We start from the raw sequence: 15,730 nt of genomic DNA on the forward strand, positions 1-15,730 counted from the left end.
TGATGAAGCCCATTGTAATCGGCATATTGCTATTCTGGAGAATCTTTTTTGTATGCTTTCTATCCAAGCCGTCCACACGTGACAGTATGGGGAGAAAAGAACTGAATTAGACTCTAGGATGGAACGTACTAATGCGGTATATAATGCTTTCAGACATATTGGATCTTTTATCTCAAGAGTTTGCCTGATTACAAATCCTAACATCCTATTGGCCTTGCTAATAATAGAGTGGTAATGCTCGCGAAAGGATAGTGATGAATCAAGGATCACACCAAGATCCTTGACTGATGACACGCGAGACAAATTGTAATTGTGCAGTGAGTAACAAAAGTGTAAAGGGTTTCGTTTCCTGCTGAATGTAATCGCGCTGCATTTATCCACACAGAGGCTTAGTTGGTTTGCCACACACCAATTGCTGAATAGGTTGAGATTGTTCTGGAATGCGAAACAGTCATCGATTGACCTGATAACTGAAAAAAGTTTAATATTATCAGCATAAAGTAGTACAGAATGTTTTGGGAGAATAAGAGCTACGTCGTTTATGTAGAGTGTAAATAATAGCGGCCCCAAGTTGCTGCCTTGGGGAACTCCCGAAGTATTTGTGAATGGTTGCGAAAAGATGTTATCTATTCTTACAGAATACATTCTGTCCGTCAGATATCATTTTAACCAATCGATGACAAGAGGTGAAATACCAATCTGTGCGAGTTTTGCAAGAAGGATGTTGTGATTGATGCTATCAAACGCAGCTTGGAAATCAGTGTACACTGTATCCATTTGATATTCCGATTCAAACGATGTATGACATTCCGAAACGAACTGAGCTAAGTTGGTGGTTACGGATCGTTTAGGTACGAAACCATGTTGATCAACCGATATGTAATTGATACATGACATAACTAGGACGTCGTAGATCATGATTTCCAAGATTTTTGCAAACGTGCATAGAGATGTTATACCACGATAGTTTATTGCATCATTCTTAGGTTCTCTTTTAAGGATAGGTGTCATCCATGAACATTTCCACGGCTCAGGAAAGATGCCCATTTTAAGCGATGCAGTAAAAACAGCCTCTAGAGGAGCGCGCAAAGCATCAGCGCACTTTTTCGCTACGATGGTCGGTATCCCATCGGGCCCCGGATTATATGAAGTTTTCAGTCGATTGATGGCCTTACAGATGATATCACCGTTAATCTCGAAATCATTTAGCGAAACACAGAAAGCGTCAGAAGGTGTGGATTCCAAAGCAGCCTCAAGCAGCGATGATGTAGTAGTATCAACAGAATAAACGCTTTTGAATTTTTCAGCGAATAGTTGACATATGTCGTAGCGATTATCTGCATGTTTATCGTTTCAAACAAGATGATTAGGTGCGCCGCTGTCCTTTCGTTTATTGTGCATGAATTGCCAGAATAATGTTGGGCAATCGATGAACTGTGATTGTAGATTTTGTATGTAATCATTGTAGAGCAGTTTGTTCACTTGTCGAAAATGGCTGGTAATGGTATTTAGCTTGTCTGATGGCAAACGAGTGCGTTTATATCGGCGCTTGGCTTTATTTTTAGACCGTCTTATATTATTTAATATCCAGTTACTCCATGGAGGTCCACGTTTTCTTGATGCTGTGTTTAAGGGACAACATTCAGTGAATATACTTATTAGTTTATCAGTGAAGGAACGAATAGCGGTATTCAGATCATAGTTGGTGGTGCAGTCGGGATTGCAGAAGGACCAATCTACACCGCGCCGCATAGCATCCATTTTAGCGAAGTCGGCTTTGCGGAAATTAAAGCTCATGAGTGTATTAGCGTTGTCCGAGACAGGATCGTTGATATTAGTGCGATACGATTTGAATTCCGCAATTAAACATGGATGATACACATCGGTTTTTATTAGCCAATCTTGTGTAGATTGGATCTGCATCCCTTCCTTCACAATATTGTCGTCAGCAAAAATGAGGTCTAGTACATTGTTTTTGATATTTTTAATAAAGTTAACTTGTGTCATGCCTGCATAGTTCATTTCATCCAGCAGATCCCCGCATACGGTGGAAATTTGAGATCCAGAAAAATCGAGCATTGGTAGCCCCCTGTCTGATAATAATGTCATAGTCGCATACTAATGAAGCAGCAAAAAAATCACTGAGTTTTGATCGGAGCCCATGCACGTTCTGATAATATACTTTTAAGTTATCATAATCATTTTAATTGTTATTATTATTATTATCGGATTGTAAAATATTAACATGGTAATGTGAGCTTACCGGATCATCTGGCTGCGCAATTCGTATCGTTGTGTTGGAGGGGATGGGGACAAAAGTTGCGGCGGAGATGTCAACAGAATCGGTGAGCATGGTTCTATGATCGATGAAGAGTGTAGCGGTAAAGTTTCCATTGTTGTCGTTAGCGGCAGGTGCAATAACGGGCCGTTGAACGTTTGCCTCATGCAAGCACGGGAATGGGACCACGGTGCATTCTCGTTTTTTGGATTGCTATGGGAAACAAATCTTTTGTATACCATGCCTCGCGGCCAAGTGCTGGATTCTAACGCTAGATTCAATAGCGATTTAGGTACATCGATTTTGAATGAGATGAACTTGAGTTCATATGACATGTTGTGTGGTCGAATCTGATATATCAAAATATCGGTAGTACCCAGTTGTTTTGATATCAGTTCACGCATATCATTAATTGTTGTGCTGGGATCAATTCTCGTAACAAAAAGCCAGAATTTGGTTTCTGTGTTAGGAATGAACTTGACCTCTACAGGTATATCAGCTGTACCATGCTTTAATTCAGTGTTAGATGTGCAATTGGGAAGAATCGTTTGTTTATCTGTACAGGACGGTAGTATGAGAGAACGAGAACGGGTTTTTTCTAAGACTAAGCTGGGATGCTGAGCGGACTGGGCACTAGTGTTAGTGAGCGAATTTGCTTGGTTGGACACTCGAGGTGGTAATGAAATTGTGTTTGTGATTGTGGTGTTTAAATTCTCACTCAAAACTTGATTTGGACGATTTTCACTACATTGAACTATGTTTTGCTTTTGTAGATCAGTAGGACAACCTGATGAATTAGACGAATTGGTATTTGATTGTAACGCCGTAATAATGTCGGTGTATATGTGATCACTGAATCGCTTGTCTACTTCTTTTACTATGTCTTCTTTGAAGGTTTGTAGGAGTTGGGCTATTGCACTAATACAGGTAGATTTGCTTTCACGGCACTTTGTGCATATCCATCTGAGACCGCTGTTGCTGAATAATTCTTTACTACATGCATTTGTAATGTTAAGGCACCTTGGATGAAAAGCAACTTTACATGTAGACAACTCCAAATTACCACAACATTTTATGCTTTCACCAGCAATGAGGAGTAAACACTTTTTGCATGTGTCACTCATGATTGTGTATTTTATATCACTGGCTGGTGTGAGTGAGACAATGGTGTTGGCGTAAACGATGAGCTGACTTGCAGATAATTATGCGTCTTAGTGTGCGTAATGCAACTGGATGTCTGATGTTCGATGGCCAAAGATGCGATCAAAGAATGCGATATCAGCTGATGAAATTTCGTTTAAGCAGGATGCTGCAATATCACCGGTATCGGTAACTACAAAAGCGGCAAGAGCGGCGCTTAAACTATTTGAAGCCAGCTCACATTCACAGAGAAACTACGAAGTTCAACCGAAAATAACTGGAGAAGTACGGAGCGCAAACTAAGCACTTGTTGTTCCGTCGACGATCTTGACAGTCTAGCGTGTATCGCGCGTTCAACGCAGACTGCGACGGGCTGCGTTCATACCCTCGTATTAAGAGGTGCGCGCACGAACAGGAAAGTGAAACAAAACGCAGGGGATGGGTGACGAGGCCCAACCCCCGCAAGTGAGTGCGCCGTACCAGCTGCGGTCCAGGATAGGGTCGGTAGTGGCGACACAGCCACTGGCGATTGAGCGCCCGGCAACGCCGATGATGGAGTTGTGCTACTCCAGCAACGACGATGAGCTGAATAGTACCATCATCGCTACGCCGGAACCTGCGCTGGAGTGTGAGGCAGCGGAGGCGGCCATGGACTTGGAGCCACCAGCAGCAGCACAGCCAACACCAACGGCATCCCCTGTTCTGGGCAACGTGGCAGTTGCTGGGCCCATCGACGCGGGAAGTTGTGCCCTGCTGATGGCACAGCTCCAAAGCATCGGCGGGCAGCTAACGGCGACGTTGGAGGAGCTGCGACTTTGTCGCGAAGAAAACGCGGCACTTCGTCGCGAGAATGAGTTGCTGCTCACGGGCACTCATTCGGTGCTTGAGCTGCAGACTGCAGCGAACGCAACCCTGCAGCAGTCGTCGGGACAAGGCGGAAACCGGGAGACAGCCCAGAAGCGCCAGCAACGGCTGAGGCGGCGAGAGCGGGAACGGCAGCAGCAACAGCAGCAGCAGCAGCATCGTCAGCAGCAGCAGCAGCAGCAGCAGCAGCAGCAGCAGCAGCAGCAGCAGCAGCAGCAGCAGCATCGTCACAGCAGTAGCATCGTCAGCAGCAGCGTCAGCAGCACCCGCAGCAACAACAGCAGCAGTAGCCGCAGCAGCAGCTTTGTACAACGGTGGTAAGAGGCCGCCCGTCCCAGCGGCAACGTCAACCGCAGCAGCAGCAGCAGCAGCAACAGCAGCAAGGTGAACGCTATGTTCCACCACAGCTCCGGCAGCAGCAACAGCAGCAAGGTGAACGCTATGTTCCACCACAGCTCCGGCAGCAGCGACAGCAGCAGCAGCGCCCGCAGCAGCAGCAGCAGCAGCAGCCGCAGCAGCAACAGCAACAACGTCCGCAGCAACAGCATCAACAGCAGCAGCGACCTCAGCATCAGCGATCACAGCAGCGAAAGCCGGCCAAGCCCGAGCTCATTGAGGTTTCGCCCAACGAAGACCAAGACTGGGAGAGCCTTCTGCTGCTTGTGCAAACGGCAGTCAGGACTGACGAGCGGTACAAGCCGCTCAAGGACCACGTCGTCCTGGGTCGCCTTACCAGCAAGGCGTTGTTGCGTCTTACACTGAGTCGCAAGGCGAACGCACAGTATATGCTGCAGCAGGTTCGTGCCATCGTGGGCAGTGCTGGAGTGTGGCGGCACGTCACGGAAATGGCGTCAGTCATCGTGCATGACGTTGACCCGGTAGCGCGAGAGGAGGACCTAACTTTGCTGCTTGACAGCAAGTTCGAGTCGGGAGCGGGCATCGTCTCAACCACTTTGACCAAGATGACCGACGGCACCCAACGTGCGTATGTGCGACTGCCCGCGAAGTTCGCGAAGGAGCTGGAGGGCACCAAAATCAAGCTGGGCTTTTGCGTAAGCAAAGTCAGAGCCGCGCCACCGACTCCTCGAGAGCGTTTGCGCTGCTATCGCTGTCTCGAGCTGGGTCATTGGGCCCATGATTGCCGTTCACCCGACGACCGGCAGAACATGTGCATACGCTGCGGCGTTGTGGGGCACATGGCAAAGGACTGCACTTCTTCGACGAAGTGCCTCAAGTGCGGTGGTCCACACACAATTGGACACCCCGACTGCGCCCGGTCGGCCTTGCAATGACCCCACAACTGCGAGTAATGCAGGTGAACTTGGGCAGAGGAGAGAGGGCCCAGGACATTGCCCTCCAAACTGCCCGAGAAAAGAAAGTGGACGTGCTGCTGCTGTCGGAGCTGTATCGACCGCCTGCCAACAACGGTAGATGGGCCTTCGACTGTTCGAAGAAGGTTGCCATCGTCGCAACTGGGTCTCTTCCTCTCCAGAGGATTTGGTGCAGCAACACACCGGGACTCGTCGCTGCCGAGATAGGCGGCACCACTTTCCTCAGCTGTTACGCTCCACCTCGTCAGCCCACCGACGAGTTCGAGCGCTTCATTGAAGCAGTACAGCTCGAAACGCTTACCCATTCACAAGTCGTCATTGCCGGCGACTTCAACGCCTGGCATGTGGAATGGGGAAGCGAGCGTAACAGCGAGAGGAGGAAGACCTGCTCAGTGCCATCCAGCAGCTAGACCTGGTTGTGCTAAATCAGGGCACGACGAGCACCTTCGACGGCAACGGAGCGGCAACAGCGAGTATCGTTGACGTGGCGTTTGCGACACCAACCATCGCGCAGCCGGGAACGTGGAACGTGTGCGGTGATTACTCGTACTTCGACCACCGGTACATCACGTACACTGTTGGCACCACAGTTCCCGTCGTAAACGAGCCCTCATCACCACGGATGAGACATCAGGGGCGCATTCGACACGCGGATCGGCGGTATAAGGCGACGCAGTTCTCGCAGCGAGCCTTCCGAGCGCGGTTCTCAGAACGGGCGGTCAGTCTCGAACGCATGGTTGAGATCATGCTCGCCGCGTGTGACAAAACGATGCAGCGGGTTACAACGTCGCATAGTGACCCCCATCGTGACCTGTTCTGGTGGACGCCGCTGCTCAGGCTGCTGCGAGAGAACTGCGATCGCGCCCGCGATCGGATGCTTCATACCAGTGATCTTCAAGAGCGGAGCATTGCCGCAGCGGAACATCGCACAGCGAGGGCGGAGCTGGGGAAGGCGATAAAGGCCAGCAAGAGGAACTCGTTCCAGGAGCTGATCGATATCGCCGAGGAGAATGTGTTTGGAGCCGGATATCTCGTCGTTCTGTCCCACCTCCGTGGTGGACGGACGCCACCCGAGACGGAGCGGGACAGGCTCGAACACATCGTGTCCGATCTCTTCCCCCAGTACCCGCCCCTCGTCTGGCCAGAAGCGGCTACCATCGAGGGAGAGGAGCAGTCAGGAGCGGTTACAGCAGTGACGGACCAGGAACTCCAGTTCATCGCGCGCCGCATGGCCAACAAAAAGGCCCCGGGACTCGACGGTATCCCGAACGCGGTGGTGAAAGCAGCCATCTTGCAGCACACGGGGGTTTTCACAGCGCTGTACCAGGACTGCCTCGTTAACGGCACGTTTCCAGCAGCGTGGAAGAGGCAGCGCCTTGTACTCATCCCGAAGCCAGGAAAACCCCCCGGAGAGAGCAGCTCGTACCGGCCCCTGTGCATGTTGGATGCACTGGGCAAGGTGCTTGAGCGCTTGATCCTGAACAGGCTGCACGAGTTCCTGGAAGATCCAGATTCACCGCGACTGTCGGACCGGCAGTATGTTTTCCGCAGAGGGCGCTCGACCATCGGTGCTATTCAGAGGGTTGTTGAGGCCGGCCAGCGTGCGATGTCGTTCGGTCGCACGAACCGACGCGACAATCGGTTCCTCCTAGTTGCTGCGCTAGACGTAAGGAACAGGCACAACCAGGTGAAAGCTGCTGCGAAACAGGCGATATCAACAGTGATGGAATGGATGGCTCGACACCATCTCGAGTTTGCGCCGGCGAAAACGGAAATGGTGGTCATTTCCAGCACCAAAGCCCCGACGCGGATCACCGTCCGAGTAGGCGACGTGGACGTCACCTCGTCCCGCTCGATCCGCTATCTCGGCGTGACCCTCCAGGACAAGTTGTCGCGGCTGCCGCACGTCAAGAAGGTCACCGAGAGGGCTGGGAAGATCGCCGACGCCACATCCAGACTGCTGCGAAACCATAGCGGACCAAGGGCATCGAAAGCGAAGCTGCTAGCTTCGGTGTCCGAGTCCGTTATGCGTTATGCAGCACCGGTATGGAGTAAAGAGCTGCAGAAACGAGAGCCTGGTCGCCTGCTGGAGCGTGTCCAGCGAAAGATGGCACTGAGGGTGGCACGAGCATTCCGTACCGTGCGGTACGAGACTGCCACCCTCCTGGCTGGTCTGACCCCCATCTGCCTGCTGGTGGATGAGGACGCCCGGGTCTACCAGCGACTAAGTGCCGTCAACCGCACCGACACGAGGGCGAACATCCGGAAGCAGGAGCGACAGGCCACGATCGAGCAATGGCAGCAACAGTGGGATGCGGAAGCCGACACCAGCCGGTACACGCGTTGGGCGCACCGTGTATTACCCAACATAGGCAGCTGGCAGTCCAGGAAACATGGAGATGTGTCGTTCCGTTTGTGCCAGATACTCTCAGAACATGGCTTCTTCCGGGACTACCTGTGTCGCAATGGCTTCACATCGTCCCCTGACTGTCAGCGGTGCAGCGGCGTCCCTGATACCGCGGAGCACGCGGTGTTCGAGTGCTCGAGGTTTGCTGAAGTCCGTCAGCAGCTACTCGGCGCGGGAAGTACGGACCCGGTCCGTCCGGAAAACCTCCAGCAGCACTTGTTGCGCAATGCCGAGAGCTGGAGCCGTACCTGCGAAGCTGCTAAGCGGATTACGGCTCAACTTCAGCAAACCTTGGACGACGAGCAGCACGTCGAAGATGTTGCCGATCTGGAGGCACGGCGTGCGAAGATCCGTCGAGCATGCGAGCCGCCGAGCAGCCAGGGCACGGCAACGAGAGGTGCAGCGAGAAGGACGTCCCCCATCTCCACCACCATCGCCCAGAACTGCGGCACGCCGTACAGATCTACGGCTGCGCGGCTCTTGGCAGGCGCGATTCAGAGCGAGAAGGCGTCAAGCGATTCAGGACGCGAGACGCCTGTATGGGGAGCACAGTCCTGCATCATCGTCATCGAGCAGCAGTGACGACGATTCAGACGGCCGAGGAAGCGCGGATATCGCAGCCGGACCGTCTGGAATTTGCAACCGCGCTAATGAACGAAATAACGAAGCCACGGACGGTGGCCTGAGTGCTGCGGAAGAAGCCGCAGCGGTCGAGGCGGAAGTTGCCTCCCGATAGACGTTCTGCATTCGTTAGAAAAGAAGCGTCTACTAGCAAGAACGAGTGCCCTAGTAAGGGATAACAGAAGTTGAATTGAATTTGAACAATAAAAAACGGAAGATGCATCATGCACGGAATAGGTACAGGCAATTCAGTCTAGCAACCCCCTTCAGGGCACGCCCTCGAGGGTAAAAATGTAGTGGTGAGGGAGGGTCTGAATTCCAATGAATAAAGAAACCCGCTTTTAAAAAAAAAAAGCCAGTTATCCCTGTGGTAACTTTTCTGACACCTCTTGCTAAAAACTCGTTATAACCAAAAGGATCGTAAGGCCAAGCTTTCGCTGTCCCGAAGTGTACTGAACGTTGGGATCAAGCCAGCTTTTGTCCTTATGCTCAGCGTGTGGTTTCTGTCCACACTGAGCTGACCTTTGGACACCTCCGTTATCGTTTTGGAGATGTACCGCCCCAGTCAAACTCCGCATCTGGCACTGTCCATGACGTGGACCGAAAGGACCTGTCCAGAAATCTTCGAGCCAGGCGGCGCGCGGAACCGGGGGCAAACGTGACATCATAAACGATCGACCGCGCAGAAGCAGCGCACCACCGACGTACGCAAGCTTGTACCCTTGCGGGCCACGGTTCATGGTCGGACAAGCGGGTAACACGCTACACACGACGATGCTACGATGCAGTCTCCCCGGCGGCACCACCCAGCGACACACTGGACGCTGAGCGAGAAACACGGTGCATTGGGCGCGCGCAGGCGAACCGCCGCCACAGCCCCCCGGCACAGTGGGCAACGGCCATACAAACGCCGGGATGAAAATCAATTCCTCGTGCTATTGCAGTTTTTCTTCATTCAATACCATTGCTCTTACTATACAGAGCAGTCCTATACTAAAATCGTCAAGACAGCAAAAAAACCTCAATAATTATCGCTCACAACATTTCATTATTGTGTAGTACTTAACAGCATCAACAATTATTGTTATGAATTTAAACAAAGGCGGAGTAAGTTCCTTACTAAAAACGATTTTTTAAGTACTACGCGCTAGAACAGCCGAGTGTTTCATGGTTAGTTTTGAAAAGAGATGATTCATATCTTACGACCTTTTTTAAACTGTTTTTCTCTGTTCAGCTTTGTTTCTTATGCCTGTTTGTTTCAAATGCTCGTTTATGACAGGTAGTTCGATACTTGCGGTGTATGGCTCATACAACAAGACGTCAAAATCGCTCGTGCTATTTTCAAGAAAAAATTCAATAATTTTCGGGGTCGCGGATGGTCGCAGCTAACTTCAACGTCAATACGTAGGAAAAATGTTGATCTTTCCTTTGATATGCGACTCACGAGTGAAATCGAGTCGAATCATAAAAAATTTTGCTCTCCAAAATGAAAATATCCAAAAACTCGGCAGTGATGTTTGATTTTCAATCATTTATGAACTTTAAAAACAAGTTTTTGCCAAATATTCTGACATAACATCAAAGTATGACAAAAAACCTTTTCAACAACACATTAATTATCAAAATCTAACCATCATATACAAAAATATGAAACAAAAAGGATATACAAAAATATATCCTATTTCGTCGAGAAAGGCATAAACCATCGTCTCCTCCCGTTGTCGCTTCCGTATGTCTGATTGAACACCACCACTCGCTACCTTTTCGTCGTGGCAGCGGATATCCTCCTGCATGAGGAGGACTAACGGGGTGGTGTTGGCGACAACGCAAGCGGCATCATAAGACACGGTCTGGAAGGCGCTGGCGACTCGGAGAGCCCCCGGTCGATGCGCCCTTTGGACCGATTTGCGATGGGTCTCCTTGTCGAGCACCCATCGCCCCCAGGTGGCAACTCCGTATCGGATGATACTGTTGCCGACGTTTACGAGCTGTCTCCTACTGCGGCTCTTAGGACCACGCTTATTCGGCATCAGGCAGGTCAAGGCATTCGTAATCCGTGACTAATCCTTATTGACCACTCTTTCCAGATGCCGGCTGTGGTGCTGTTTGCGACAGAGGTCCACTCCCAGGTACTTCAGCGTTTCCGTGGATTGGATCGAGTGACCGCCCGCTTGAAGCTCTGCGAGCTGCGGGACATGATGAGTACAAAAAATCATGCACCCGGTCTTTTGGTGGGCAAGTTCCAAACCGACTCCTCGCAGCCACCACTCGATCCTCTCCAGGTTAGCCGTTGCTAAAGCGCTGACCTGTTCCGTGGTCCTTCCCAGAAATGTGAAGGCCACGTCGTCAGCAAACCCGATGATGTCCGCTCGTAGTCCTTCGAGCGGCAAGCGGAGTAGGTCGTCGTACATGACGTTCCAAAGTGTTGGTCCTAAAACCGAACCCTGAGGAACGCCAGCAGATACAGTCCTTGACACTACTCCTTCATCCGTATCATAGTGGAGCGTTCGGCCAATGAAATAGTTCCGCAGCAACGCCTGCAAATAAGGCGGAGTGTTTTTACGCTGCAGAGCTTGGCCGATCGCTGCCCAGTTTGCCGAGTTAAAGGCATTCCGGACGTCCACCGTTACCACCGCACAGAGACGATCTCCCTTTCGCTTCTTGTCTAGAGCGACTTTCCCGTTGTTCATCACCCGAGTGATGGCATCAACGGTTGAACGCCCTTTACGGAAACCGTATTGGGCGTCCGAAAGTCCCCCGGTCGACTCCAGGTGGGTTGTCAGCATCCGCTGAATCAACCGCTCCAAAATTTTCCCCAGCACACTCAGCAGACAAATTGGCCGGTATGACGAGGGCTCCCCAGGTGGTTTTCCCGACTTGGTAAGCAGCACCAGTTGTTGCCGCTTCCATGCGTCGGGGAAAGTGCCTGCCTCCAGTAGCTGCTTATAGCTTTTAGCAAAAACTTCCGGAAAAGCCAGAATTGCCGCAGCTGCAGCCATATTCGGAATGTTGTCGTCCCCCGGAGCTTTCTTGGGGTTGACTGAGCGGGCAATCTCCTTCAACTCTTCCGCCAACTCCTCCTCCGAGACCGGATCCTGTGGATCCCCACCTAGTTCCGTCTCGGGCCACTCCATCGGGGGACGATCGGGAAAGAGCTCATTCACGATGAACTGGAGCTTATTGGCATCCCGTTCCATCGGAACCCGAGCTCCATCCCACTGCTGCTTGCGGATTTGGTACGCAGGGCCAAAGCCGTGCGGTTCCAATTGTTCCGGCAGATCCTGCTTGTGTTGGTCCTTGCTGAGTTTGATGGCCCGTTACAGGGCAGCGCGTGCGTCCGACTTCATTTGACGCCTTTCCTCGCGCTGCTCCTCGGTCCGGGCCCGGTTGTACCGCCGTTTCATTCCATGAAAATGGCTGCGCAACCGATCAATCTCGGACGTCCACCAATAAACTGGCCGCCGGCCCTGTCGTCTTGGGGGTTGCCTAGGCATGGTGCCATCACAGGCCACCGTAATGGCCTGGGTCAGCTCCTCTGGCGTAGCAACATGCCCAAAAATGTCCTGGTCCCTCAAGATTTCAACGAACAAATCCTTGTCGAAGAATCTTGTGGACCACCTTCCCCCATTCACTGCTGAGTGTCCCTCGTTATTGGCGCGCTGTCTCGGAACCCTGCCGACCACAAACTTGATAGTGTTGTGGTCACTTGGGGTTTCGTCACACACGCGCCAATTATTGTCCCCTACCAAGGAGGGGCTGCAAAAGGATACGTGCACAATGGAGTCGCGGCCATTTGCCCCAATCCAAGTGCTCTGGTTGCCCTGGTTCAGGAGAACCAATCCCAGAGCAGCCGCTGCATCCATCACAACTCCCCCCCTAGATACCCTTTCCCCATCGTTTGGCCTCCGCTCCATCCCCCATGCACCTGACCAGGCGTTTACATCACCCCCGATCACGGTGTCCCGATTCCGTGGGAGTACAGACACAATTTCGGTCCATTTGCGTTTGTACTCCTCGACAGTCAAATCGGAACCCACGGGTGGTAGGTAGACGGAACAGAAAACGATTCCCCGCATCTCGACCACAACGAAGTCCTCGCGTTGGTTGTCAATGATGCGCTGAAAAGGATAATCCCCAACTGATACCACTGCTACCCGACCAGTGGTATCGGTAACCCAATTGCTGTTATTATTTGGCACCCAATAGGGGTCCGAGATAATCAGAATATCACAATCCTCGGCACGAGCACTTTGCAAAAGCAGGTGCCCTGGGATTAGAAGCAGGTTCCGGCTTTTGCTTGGGTTGGGGAGCAGAAGTTTGCGTATTTGCGGCGAGGCTGGCTGCTTGCTCAGCTTCACGCTGCTTCTTCCTCTTCCGTCGCTCCCGGCGCACGGCGGTCTTCCCCTTTACCGTCCGCCATTCTTGCGCCCCCTCTTGCCCCTCTGATGGTCCAGATCCCTGGTCCGCCGAACAACTTTCCCCTTCGCAAGGTTCCTCTTCCACAACTACCTTAGCATTTTTCCCCTTCCCACCCTTTCCCTTCTTCTTGCCCTTTTTCCCTTCTTGACCCACCAACTGTTGTCCCTGTTCCCCATTTCCTCCTGTCTTGGCCTCATTCTCCCTTACTATTATGTTGTACATCTCCCGCATAATTCCCCCAAAAACAGTGAAAATTTTGGTGACATCAGTCTCGTTCAAAGGCAAAGATCCCGGTTGCGGCTCCTGATTAGGGCCTGCCAAAGGCCCTAAGTCTTGCTCCAACACCGGGTTCTCCACCACGAGATCCTCGGTTCCTGTTCCCACATCAATTCCTGACCCCGCCTCTCCTAGCCAAATTGCTGGAAGATTGTGCAGCAGGGCTAAAACTGAGCCAATACGCTCTTCCCAATTAGAGAATTGTGGCGTTTTGGCTAAAATAGCCTTGTGCTTCACGGTGTCCCTGATAAACAGCATGAGCTCATGTTTTGCTTTTTGCAATGGGCTCATGGGATTTGACTCGGCTGGATATGCAGTAGCGAAAAATTTCCTGTCGTATGTTTGCCCTGCCTTAGAACCCTCCCCAGGGCTGTCTTCCGCAATCTGCGGGAGAGCAGAGACCCTTTTTGATTTTCCCTCCACCTCTACCCAATAAGCTTTTCGTAGGGCAGGTGCCTTGGAAGCCATCAGCTGGGTTGTTGATGCCCGTCTACCAAAGCTGGTGGCCGAAGCCTTAGACGGGGACATCGTTCGAGGGACTACTTCTACGAGCTAAAGTGGAGCGTGTGTTCATCACCATTTTTCTACTGTATACTATTTCGCGCTGTAATTATATTGTCAATTTATTTTGCTGTCAATGTGATGAGACGTTTGATGTCACTGTCAGTCAAGTTATTAATAAAGCTGTCAAATCTATTTGAATGTCAATGATACCGTGATGTTTTACGTCAATGTCTAATGATTGCGATTTAATGTCATGGGAATAATCAAATAAGATAATTAAAGTTATATTTTCAAATTGTTTGCAACGGAGCAAAAATTAACTGGGTTAGATGGTATTGATAAAAAAAGAAAAAGCTTAGGAAGCGATTAAAATGATTGAGAGCTAATTTAAGTTAACTTCAATTGAAATTTAGAAAAAGGGGAATTTAATAAATTGAAAGTGTTTTCCGAGATTAAAATTTTTATTTAATAGCTGTCAGTCTATTTGATGTCGATAACGGTAAATGTCAGGTTTAAACAAGCTGTCCAAACAATTTCAATGTCAACTGGATATGACGTTGTGTATTAAAAGTTTTAATAGAATTGAAAAAATATTGTGTAATGAATTGTCACTTGAGCAAAAGCAATTTTAATTTCATTTAATTGGTTGAGTATAAATATTTTTTTTAAAGTTATTATTAATGAGTTTAGAATGTGTCTCTACAGTTTATTATACTAAACTACTACATAACTGAAGCTAGCTGCTTCTTTTATACCCGTCGCAAATGCTATGGTCTACTTTGTTTTTCCAACAATTATTAAATCGGTTGCAACTGTCAAAAAATTTAAATTATAACTGTCAACCAATTTAAGATGTCAAAGTGACGTGAGGTTTCAGATATATTGAGCTGTCAATTTTGATTATATGTCATCGTTGAATGTCAAGTGTTCTAATGTCAATTCAAATTATTTTGTTATTATTAATATAATTAAATATTATTAATTATTATTTTAGTTATTTCAATCAGAAAACTAATTTGTTATTTTTATACATGCAAGGAACCGGGAGAAAAATAACTACGTGATTATTTAAATTTTTACTTGTTAAAGGGTTATGGTTGGAGAAGACGTATTACCATATATAAAAAAATATTGGAAATATGTAGGTAAATATTGGAATTGGTTTCATTGATTTATATCAATACTTATACATAATGTATAGATGTATTAATAAATTGAGATTTGATTTTGTAAGGGAATATAATTAAATGGATTGTAATGGAAAATATCCCGCGAATCCCGAAATAAACCCGCAATCATGGATTTCAAGGCTATAAATGATAGGCTATGCACCCTGCGCATGCGAGGCAAATTCTTTAATATAAGCCTCATAAACGTTCACGCCCCTACCGAAGACAAAGAGGAAGAGGAGAAGGACCTTTTTTACGGCCGCCTCGCTAGAATTGTAGATGCTTGCCCCAGGCATGACCTCAAAATCATCCTGGGGGACTTCAACGCAAAAGTCGGTAGGGAGCCAATGTACCGCCAATACACTGGCTGTCACAGTCTGCATGAGCACAGTAATGATAATGGTAGTAGATTGGTCCAGTTCGCCGCAGCGAACAATCTGGTTGTAGGAAGTACCAAATTTGCGCGCAAAAAAATCCACAAGATTACGTGGGCGCACCCGGGTGGAGAATCCTTCAACCAGATCGACCACGTGTTAATAAGCTGCCGACGACAGTCGAGTCTGTTAAATGTCAGAACATATCGAGGAGCCAATATCGATTCCGATCACTACTTGGTTGGCTTAGTGATACGTTGTAGAATCGCCCGCCCCCGCGCCAATGGGGGCGGAGAAAACACGCAGGCTCGGCTCAACACGGACTCTCTAAGGGACATTGCTGTCCA

The 15,730-nt window shown here is 49.6% G+C and overlaps 1 pseudogene; it reads left to right on the forward strand.

Moving 5' to 3' along the window:
- The first annotated feature begins 5,479 nt into the window (after positions 1-5,479).
- LOC125906656 (uncharacterized) lies at positions 5,480-9,548 on the forward strand (annotated as a pseudogene).
- Positions 9,549-15,730: the final 6,182 nt, after the last annotated feature.

The sequence above is a fragment of the Anopheles coluzzii genome, chromosome X (assembly GCF_943734685.1).
Source record: "Anopheles coluzzii chromosome X, AcolN3, whole genome shotgun sequence".
Classification (NCBI taxonomy): domain Eukaryota; kingdom Metazoa; phylum Arthropoda; class Insecta; order Diptera; family Culicidae; genus Anopheles; species Anopheles coluzzii.